The sequence below is a fragment of the Rutidosis leptorrhynchoides genome, chromosome 1 (assembly GCF_046630445.1).
Source record: "Rutidosis leptorrhynchoides isolate AG116_Rl617_1_P2 chromosome 1, CSIRO_AGI_Rlap_v1, whole genome shotgun sequence".
Classification (NCBI taxonomy): Eukaryota; Viridiplantae; Streptophyta; class Magnoliopsida; order Asterales; family Asteraceae; genus Rutidosis; species Rutidosis leptorrhynchoides.
This window is the reverse complement of record NC_092333.1, coordinates 439,035,634-439,046,024: the sequence shown is the minus strand read 5'-3', so window position 1 is coordinate 439,046,024 and position 10,391 is coordinate 439,035,634.

Genomic DNA, 10,391 nt, shown 5'->3' with positions numbered 1-10,391 from the left:
TCAAAACATTTGCATACGTGTCTATGGTATCCCAAGATTACATAATATATTAGAATACATGTATAATACAATATAAGTTAGCTAGGATATGATTTGTATAGAATTGTTACAATATTTCCCGTAGCTACAACAATCAAAAAATATCCAATCTTGTTTTACCCATAACTTCTTCGTTTTAAATCCGTTTTGAGTGAATAAAATTGCCATGGTTTCATATTGAACTCTATTTTATGAATCTAAATAGAAAAAGTATAGGTTTATAGTCAGAAATATAAGTTACAAGTCAATTTTGTAAAGGTAGTCATTTCAGTCGAAAGAACGACGTCTAGATGACCATTTTAGAAAACATACTTCCACTTTGAGTTTAACCATGATTTTTGGATATAGTTTCATGTTCATAAGAAAAATAATTTTTCCAGAAGAACAACTTTTAAATCAAAGTTTAACATAGTTTTTAATTAACTAACCCAAAACAGCCCGCGGTGTTACTACGACGGCGTATATCCGGTTTTATGGTGTTTTTCGTGTTTTTCGGTTTTAAATAATTAAGTTAGCATATCATATAGATATATAACATGTGTTTAGTTGATTTTAAAAGTCAAGTTAGAAGTATTAACTTTTGTTTGCGAACAAGTTTAGAATTAACTAAACTATGTTCTAGTGATTACATGTTCAAATCTTCGAATAAGATAGTTTTATATGTATGAATCGAATGATGTTATGAACATCATTACTACCTCAAGTTTAGTAGGTAAACCTACTGTAAGTGACAAGAAATGATCTAGCTTCAAAGGATCTTGGATGGCTTGAAAGTTCTTGAAGTAGAATCATGACACGAAAACGAGTTCAAGTAAGATTATCACTCGAATTAAGATAGTTATAGTTATAGGAATTGAATCAAAGTTTGTATATGAGTATTACCTTGATTTAGAATGATATCTTACTGTAAACAATGAGGATTTCTTGAGGTTGGATGATCACTTTACAAGATTGGAAGTGAGCTAGTAAACTTGAAAGTATTCTTGATTTTATGAAACTAGAACTTGTAGAATTTATGAAGAACACTTAGAACTTGAAGATGGAACTTGAGAGAGATCAATTAGATGAAGAAAATTGAAGAATGAAAGTGTTTGTAGGTATTTTTGGTCGTTGGTATATGGATTAGATATAAAGGATATGTAATTTTGTTTTCATGTAAATAAGTCATGAATGATTACTCATATTTTTATAATTTTATGAGATATTTCATGCTAGTTGCCAAATGATGGTTCCCACATGTGTTAGGTGACTCACATGGGCTGCTAAGAGCTTATCATTAGAGTGTATATACCAATAGTACATACATCTAAAAGCTGTGTATTGTATGAGTACGAATACGGGTGCATACGAGTAAAATTGTTGATGAAATTGAACGAGGATGTAATTGTAAGCATTTTTGTTAAGTAGAAGTATTTTGATAAGTGTCTTGAATTCTTTCAAAAGTGTATAATACATATTAAAATACTACATGTATATACATTTTAACTGAGTCGTTAAGTCATCGTTAGTCGTTACATGTAAATGTTGTTTTGAAACCTTTAGGTTAACGATCTTGTTAAATGTTGTTAACCCATTATTTATTATATCTAAAGAGATGTTAAATTATTACATTATCATGATATTATGATATATTAATATATCTTAGTATGATATATATACAGTTAAATGTTGTTACAACGATAATCGTTACATATGTGTCTCGTTTCAAAATCATTAAGTTAGTAGTCTTGTTTTTACATATATAGTTCATTATTAATACACTTAATGACATGTTTACTTATCATTTATCATGATTAAACATAGTGTATCAATATCTTAATATGATTCAAATGTATTTAGTAAGACGTTGTTATAACGATAATCGTTATATATATCGTTTCGAGTTTCTTAATTCAATAAACTCAATTTTATGTATATAACTCATTGTTAAAATACCTAATGAGATACTTACTTATAATAATATCTTGTTAACTATATATATAATCATATATATGTCATCATATAGTTTTTACAAGTTTTAACGTTCGTGAATCACCGGTCAACTTGGGTGGTCAATTGTCTATATGAAACCTATTTCAATTAATCAAGTCTTAACAAGTTTGATTGCTTAACATGTTGGAAACACTTAATCATGTAAATATCAATTTCATTTAATATATATAAACATGGAAAAGTTCGGGTCACTACAGCATGAACGTTTATCTTGCATTCATAAACATTATTACTTTTGAAACTATGATTTGTAACGACCTATGGGTCACATACTATTATCCTTGCTTCTATTCGTTGAAGCATACTTTTGGTTGTTAAATATTGATGTTGGTTAAGACATCACCTTTTATCATGAATGCAAACGTATTTTGAAATAGCATATAGTGTTTGACCTTGTAATGATCCTGTTGTTGATGATTCGTACACGATGGTTTTGTACGGGACATCACAGCTTCTGTGGTGATTGATGAGTGACACAGAACATCCAGGTACGTCCTTTCATTTTGTGGGCTATTGAACTTGCTACCGTCCACAATTGACATGGCAACTTGATTAAATCCTGAGCTACCGTCACTGTTGGACATAGCAGCTTGATTCTTGGTAGATGATTGAGCCATAGAAGTATCTTGATGAATGGATCGATACCTTCAGCTCTGATACCATGTTATTTGGGAGAATTAAAAGCTAAATGTAATGATTTTATTGATCAGTGATTAATATAAGCTGAATTTGATTTTTTATATTTTATTTTTCTATGAATCTGTTACATTGGCTAAGTGTGTTTATATAAACACAATTTACAACAGTTAATTCCAAATAGGGTTAGGATCCAATTTAACTTTGGAACCCCCTTTACAAATATGGAAAGTATCTGTTCTTTTGTGCAGGCTTATAACCGTTGAATCTTGTGACTAATTCAGTCTTTATATTGGGAAGTGATGAAGTCAATACTTCTAATCCTAAAGTCAAATTACCAAATACGGTAATTTGACTTTCGTTGACCGCTTTATTGTTGCTTGATTCTAACAATGATAACTCTTATAGAATGGGTACATCTAAGTAAAGGTACCCACCTTCTCCGGGTAACTTGATAAGGTAAAACCTCATTCATTTTATTGAGCATTTTTTTTAGTATTTCATTTCCCATTTCCATTCCGGGATTTCGGGTTGTTGAAGTAGACCTGATGGTTTCTGATGCTTTGCTTTAACCTTAGAACGCGTCAAACATTCTCCTACGTATTTAGCAACATCGGCTTTCATACCCGGCCACCAAAAATGTTTCTTGAGATCCTTGTACATCTTCCCCGTTCCAGGATGTATTGAGTATCTGGTTTTATGAGCTTCTCTAAGTACCATTTCTCTCATATCTCCAAATTTTGGTACCCAAATTCTTTCAGCCCTATACCGGGTTCCATCTTCCCGAATATTAAGATGCTTCACCGATCCTTTGGGTATTTCATCCTTTAAGTTTCCCTCTTTTAAAACTCCTTGTTGCGCCTCCTTTATTTGAGTAGTAAGGTTAGTGTGAATCATTATATTCATAGATTTTACACGAATGGGTTCTCTATCCTTTCTGCTCAAGGCGTCGGCTACCACATTTGCCTTCCCTGGGTGGTAACGAATCTCAAAGTCGTAATCATTCAACAATTCAATCCATCTGCACTGCCTCATGTTCAGTTATTTCTGATTAAATATGTGTTGAAGACTTTTGTGGTCGGTATATATAATACTTTTGACCCCATATAAGTAGTGCCTCCAAGTCTTTAATGCAAAAACAACCGCGCCTAATTCCAAATCATGCGTCGTATAATTCTGCTCGTGAATCTTCAATTGTCTAGACGCATAAGCAATTACTTTCGTTCGTTGCATTAATACACAACCGAGACCTTGCTTTGAGGCGTCACAATATATCACAAAATTATCATTCCCTTCAGGTAATGATAATATAGGTACCATAGTTAACTTTTTCTTCAACAATTGAAACGCTTTTTCTTGTTCATCCTTCCATTCAAATTTCCTCCCTTTATGCATTAATGCAGTCAAGGGTTTTACTATTTTAGAAAAATCTTGGATGAATCTCCTGTAATAACCAGCTAGCCCTAAAAATTGGCGTATGTGTTTCGGAGTTTTCGGGGTTTCCCACTTTTCAACGGTTTCAATCTTTGCTGGATCCACCTGAATACCTTCTTTATTCACTATATGATCGAGGAATTGAACATCTTCCAACCAAAATGCACACTTTGAAAACTTAGCGTACAGTTTTTCTTTTCTTGGCAACTCTAGCACTTTTCTCAAATGTTCTTCATGCTCTTGATCATTCTTCGAGTAAATAAGTATGTCATCGATGAAAACAATGACAAACTTGTCAAGATATGGCCCATACACTCGGTTCATGAGGTCCATGAACACAGCTGGTGCGTTAGTCAATCCAAATGGCATAACCATAAACTCGTAATGACCGTAACGCGTCCTAAAAGCAGTCTTTGGAATATCATCCTCCTTCACCCGTATTTGATGATATCCAGAACGTAAAACGATCTTCGAATAAACAGACGAGCCTTGTAGTTGATCAAATAAGTCTTCGATTCTTGGTAGTGGGTAGCGGTTCTTAATGGTAAGTTTGTTCAACTCTCGGTAGTCGATACACAACCTGAATGTACCATCTTTCTTCTTGACAAACAAAACAGGAGCTCCCCATGGTGATGTGCTTGGTCGAATGAAACCATGCTCTAAAAGTTCCTGTAACTGACTTTGTAATTCTTTCATTTCGCTGGGTGCGAGTCTGTATGGAGCACGAGCTATTGGTGCAGCTCCTGGTACAAGGTCTATTTGAAATTCAACGGATCGATGTGGGGGTAATCCCGATAATTCTTTCGGAAATACATCGGGAAATTCTTTTGCGACGGGAACGTCACTGATGTTCTTTTCTTCAGGTTTAACTTCCTCGATGTGTGCTAGAATGACGTAACAACCTTTTATTATTAGTTTTTGCGCCTTCAAACTACTAACAAGATTTAACTTCGCGTTGTTCTTTTCTCCGTACACCATTAAAGGTTTTCCTTTTTCACGCATAATGCGAATCGCATTTTTTAACAAACGACCTCTGCTCTTACCTTCTTCAACCAGTCCATGCCAATTATTACATCAAAACTCCCTAACTCGACTGGTATTAAATCAATCTTAAACGTTTCATCACCCAGTTTAATTTCTCTATCCCGACATATATTATCTGCTGAAATTAATTTACCATTTGCTAATTCGAGTAAAAATTTATTATCCAAAGGCGGCAATGGGCAACTTAATTTAGTACAAAATTCTCTACTTATATAGCTTCTATCCGCACCCGAATCAAATAAAACACAAGCAGATTTATCGTCAATAAGAAACGTACCCGTAACAAGCTCCGGGTCTTCCTGTGCTTCTGCCGCATTAATATTGAAAACTCTTCCACGGTCCTGCCCATTAGTATTCCCCTGATTCGGGCAATTTCTAATAATGTGGCCCGGTTTTCCACATTTATAACAAACAGCGTTGGTATTACTTGCTCCGACACTATTCGTTTCGGCATTACTTGTTCTGACATTATTTGTTCCTTTAGTTCTATTAAACTTTGGTCCGTAGACCTCACACTTTGTCGCGCTATGACCATTTCTTTTACACCTGTTGCAAAATGTCGTGCAAAACCCCTGATGATTTTCTTCACACATATGACATGGCTGTTTTTGGTTTTTGTTGCCGTTGTTGTTATTGAGGTTGTTGTTGGGATTGTTATTATTGTTGAAACGGTTGTTGTAGTTGTTGTTATTGTTGGGATGTTTGTTGTAGTTATTGTTAGGATTGCGGTTATTGTTGCGATTGTTGTTGCGGTTGTTGGGATAGTTGTTGCGATTGTGGTTGTAATTGTTGTTGTTATTGTACTGGTGACTCTTGTCACCTTTTTCCTCCCATTTCCTCTTGAGTTGTTTTGTGTTGGCTTCTTCGGCTGCCTGCTCTTTAATTCTTCCCTCAATCTGATTTATGAGTTTATGAGCCATTCGACTTGCCTTCTGTATAGAAGCGGGCTCGTGTGAACTCACATCTACTTGAATCCTTACTGGTGACCCTTTTACAAACGCGTCGATCTTCTCTTCTTCATCTTCGAATGCTCCCGAACACAATAGGCACAACTCTGTGAATCGTCGTTCATATGTGGTAACATCGAACCCTTGTGTTCGTAACTCTCTAAGTTCTGCCTTGAGTTTATTGACTTCATTTCTAGGACGGTACTGCTCGTTCATCAATTGCTTGAATGCCGACCACGGTAGTGCGTAAGCAGCATTTTGTCCTACCTGTTCAAGATAGGTGTTCCACTACGTTAACGCAGTGCCTGTGAAGGTATGCGTAGCGTACTTAACTTTGTCCTCTTCGGTACACTTACTTATGGCAAACACCGATTCGACTTTCTCGCGTTTCAATCCAATTGGTCCTTCGGTTCCATCAAATTCCAAAGATTTGCAGGCAGTGAATTCTTTGTAGGAGCATCCTACACGATTTCTTGCGCCGTTAGCTGCATTGCTAGATTCAGAGTTATTGTTGGTATGTAGCGCAGTCTGTACTGCGGCTATGTTTGCAGCAAGAAAGGTACGGAATTCCTCTTCGCTCATATTCATGGTGTGTCAAGTAGTCGGTGCCATTTCCTTCAAAATAGCCAACTGAATCGAGTTAATCATACAGAATATTAAGAGTAGTCAATAGTATTTCGTAGCATAATATGAACTCATTTATAAAAGCTTTTTCTTCATATTAGCGTTTTATAAGTTTAAATTCGGGTACTACCTACCCGTTAAGTTCATACTTAGTAGCTAATATACAATTCAACTACTACAATTCCATATGAAAAACTGATTATAATAATATATCACATACAAATATTCTTCAAACTTACAACTTCGCTATATTACATATAACATGAAATATAGTACACTATGATACAGGACAGTTTTGAAGATAAATCTAGTTAATACGCAAGTTGTTCAGCAAAGGAAATAAAGACACGTAATTCATAAGTCCAGAAACAAGTCATGCATTCTGGTTTTACTAAGACGACTTCCCATCCTTGGTCTTGTGGAAAATAACCGTTATGACCATTGGCTAGGCAGCATGTTGTAATGTCATCAAAAGGACGAGAGTTTCGTAATGTCCAACAGCCCCGTAATAATCTAAAAACCTTGTTTCTCACCCCAACTACTGAATCCGTCACTTGTGGGAAGGTTTTATTTAAAAGTTGCAATCCGATGTTCTTTTTCTCACTTTGGTAAGAAGCGAACATCACTAACCCGTAAGCATAACATGCTTCTTTATGTTGCATGTTAGAAGCTCTTTCTAATTCACGAAATCCTATGTTGGGATATGTTGAGTCAAAATAGGTTCTTAACCCGTAGCGTAAAATTTCATTTGGGTTCCCCGCATTTAATGCTTTAAAGAAAACACGGCGTAACTTACGGTCTCCCCAATGTGATATACCCCACCTATCAAAGGAAAGCCTTTTATAAACTAAGGCATTTCTGGAAAGTCTTTCAAATGTTTGACAAGTTAATTTCGCCATAACTAAATGTGTCGATGAATTATGACCGACTCTAGACAAGATTTCCTCAATCATATCCACTGGTAGGTCTTCTAAAATATTCGGTTGTCTACCCTTAACGTCCATTTTATTTTTATACTGTAAAATAGACAAGGATTAGATTCGTAATAACAAACAATACAAGCAATTTTTACATAGAACATAAAAGTACAAGCACACTACAATACATATAATACACAACATGATTACAACCCTCTAATCTGAATCACTCGTTTCTTCTTCTTCGGACTTGGTTCGTTTTCCTAATTTTCTAGGAATATATGGTGTTCCTCTAATACGAGCCGTCGTTTTCCATAATGGTTTAGAAAAACTTGGTGGTTTAGAGGTTCCCGGGTCATTGTTACATTTTAGGAAATACGGATGTTGCCGATACATATAAAGTTCATCGGGGTTGGAATCGGGTTTCTCTATTTTTATACATTTTCCCTTATTATTTTCTTTCGCTTTATTAAATTGGGTCAAGGTAATTTCTATAACATCATCGGAATCCTCACCGGGATCCGATTCATCGGAAAATTGGTAATCTTCCCAATATTTTATTTCCTCGGCAGAAACACCATTGACCATTATTAATTTTGGTCCGTTGGTTGAGAATTTTCTTTTATTTAATCGATTTACTATAGGTATCAATATTTCTTCCTCCGGAACCTCTTCTTCTTCCGGTTCCTCCTCTTCCGATTCCTCCTCTTCTGGTTCCTCCTCTTCCGGTACCTCCTCTTCCGGTTCCTCTTCGGGAATTTGTGAATCTTCCCAAAATATATTCGACTCTTCATTATTATTAGGTGAATCAATGGGATTTGTACTAGAGGTAGACATCTATCACATAATATTAAACACGTTAAGAGATTAATATATCATATAATATTTACATGTTAATAATATATAGTTTCCAACAACAAAAAATGTTAAGCAATCGTTTTTGAAGAAAAACACGGTCGAAGTCCAGACTCACTAATGCATCCTGACAAACTCGGTAAGACACACTAATGCAATTTTCTGGTTCTCAAAGACCAACGCTCGGATACCAACTGAAATGTCCCGTTCATATTGATTATAAACGTTCCATATTAATTGATTTCGTCGCGAGGTTTTGACCTCTATATGAGACGTTTTTCAAAGACTGCATTCATTTTTAAAACAACCATAACCTTTATTTTATCTATAAAGGTTTAAAAAGCATTACGTAAATTATCAAATAATGATAATCTAAAATATACCGTTTACACACGACCATTACATAACGGTTTACAATAAGAATATATTACATCAAAAATAAGTTTCTTGAATGCAGTTTTTACATAATATCGTACAAGCATGGACTCCAAATCTTGTCCTTATTTTAGTATGCAACAGCGGAAGCTCTTAATAATCACCTGAGAATAAACATGCTTAAAACGTCAACAAAAATGTTGGTGAGTTATAGGTTTAACCTATATATCATCAAATCATAATAATAGACCACAAGATTTCATATTTCAATATACATCCCATACATAGAGATAAAATTCATTCATATGGTGAACACCTGGTAACCGACATTAACAAGATGCATATAAGAATATCCCCTATCATTCCGGGAAATCCTTCGGACATGATATAAACGAATTCGAAGTACTAAAGCATCCGGTACTTTGGATGGGGTTCGTTAGGCCCAATAGATCTATCTTTAGGATTCGCGTCAATTAGTAGATCGGTTTACTAATTCTTAGGTTACCAAGCAAAAGGGGAATATTCGGCTTCGATCATTCACCCATATAATGTAGTTTCAATTACTTGTGTCTCTTTCGTAAAACATTTATAAAACTGCATGTATTCTCATCCCAAAATATTAGATTTTAAAAATGGGACTATAACTCACTTTCACAGATTTTTACTTCGTCGGGAAGTAAGACTTGGCCACTGGTCGATTCACGAACCTATAACAAATATGTACATATATATCAAAGTATGTTCAAAATATATTTATAACATTTTTAATACGTTTTATTGTTTTAAGTTTATTAAGTCAGCTGTCCTCGTTAGTAACCTACAACTAGTTGTCCACAGTTATATGTACAGAAATAAATCGATATATATTATCTTGAATCAATCCACGACCCAGTGTATACATGTCTCAGGCTAGATCACAACTCAAAGTATATATATTTTTGGAATCAACCTCAACCCTGTATAGCTAACTCCAACATTACTGCATATAGAGTGTCTATGGTTGTTCCAAATAATATATATACATGGGTCGATATGATATGTCAAAACATTTGCATACGTGTCTATGGTATCCCAAGATTACATAATATATTATAATACATGTATAATACAATATAAGTTAGCTATGATATGATTTGTATAAAATTGTTACAATATTTCCCGTAGCTACAACAATTAAAAAATATTCAATCTTGTTTTACCCATAACTTCTTCGTTTTAAATCCGTTTTGAGTGAATCAAATTGCCATGGTTTCATATTGAACTCTATTTTATGAATCTAAACAGAAAAAGTATAGGTTTATAGTCGGAAATATAAGTTACAAGTCATTTTTGTAAAGGTAGTCATTTCAGTCGAAAGAACGACGTCTAGATGACCATTTTAGAAAACATACTTTCACTTTGAGTTTAACCATGATTTTTGGATATAGTTTCATGTTCATAAGAAAAATCATTTTTCCAGAAGAACAACTTTTAAATCAAAGTTTAACATAGTTTTTAATTAACTAACCCAAAACAGCCCGCGGTGTTA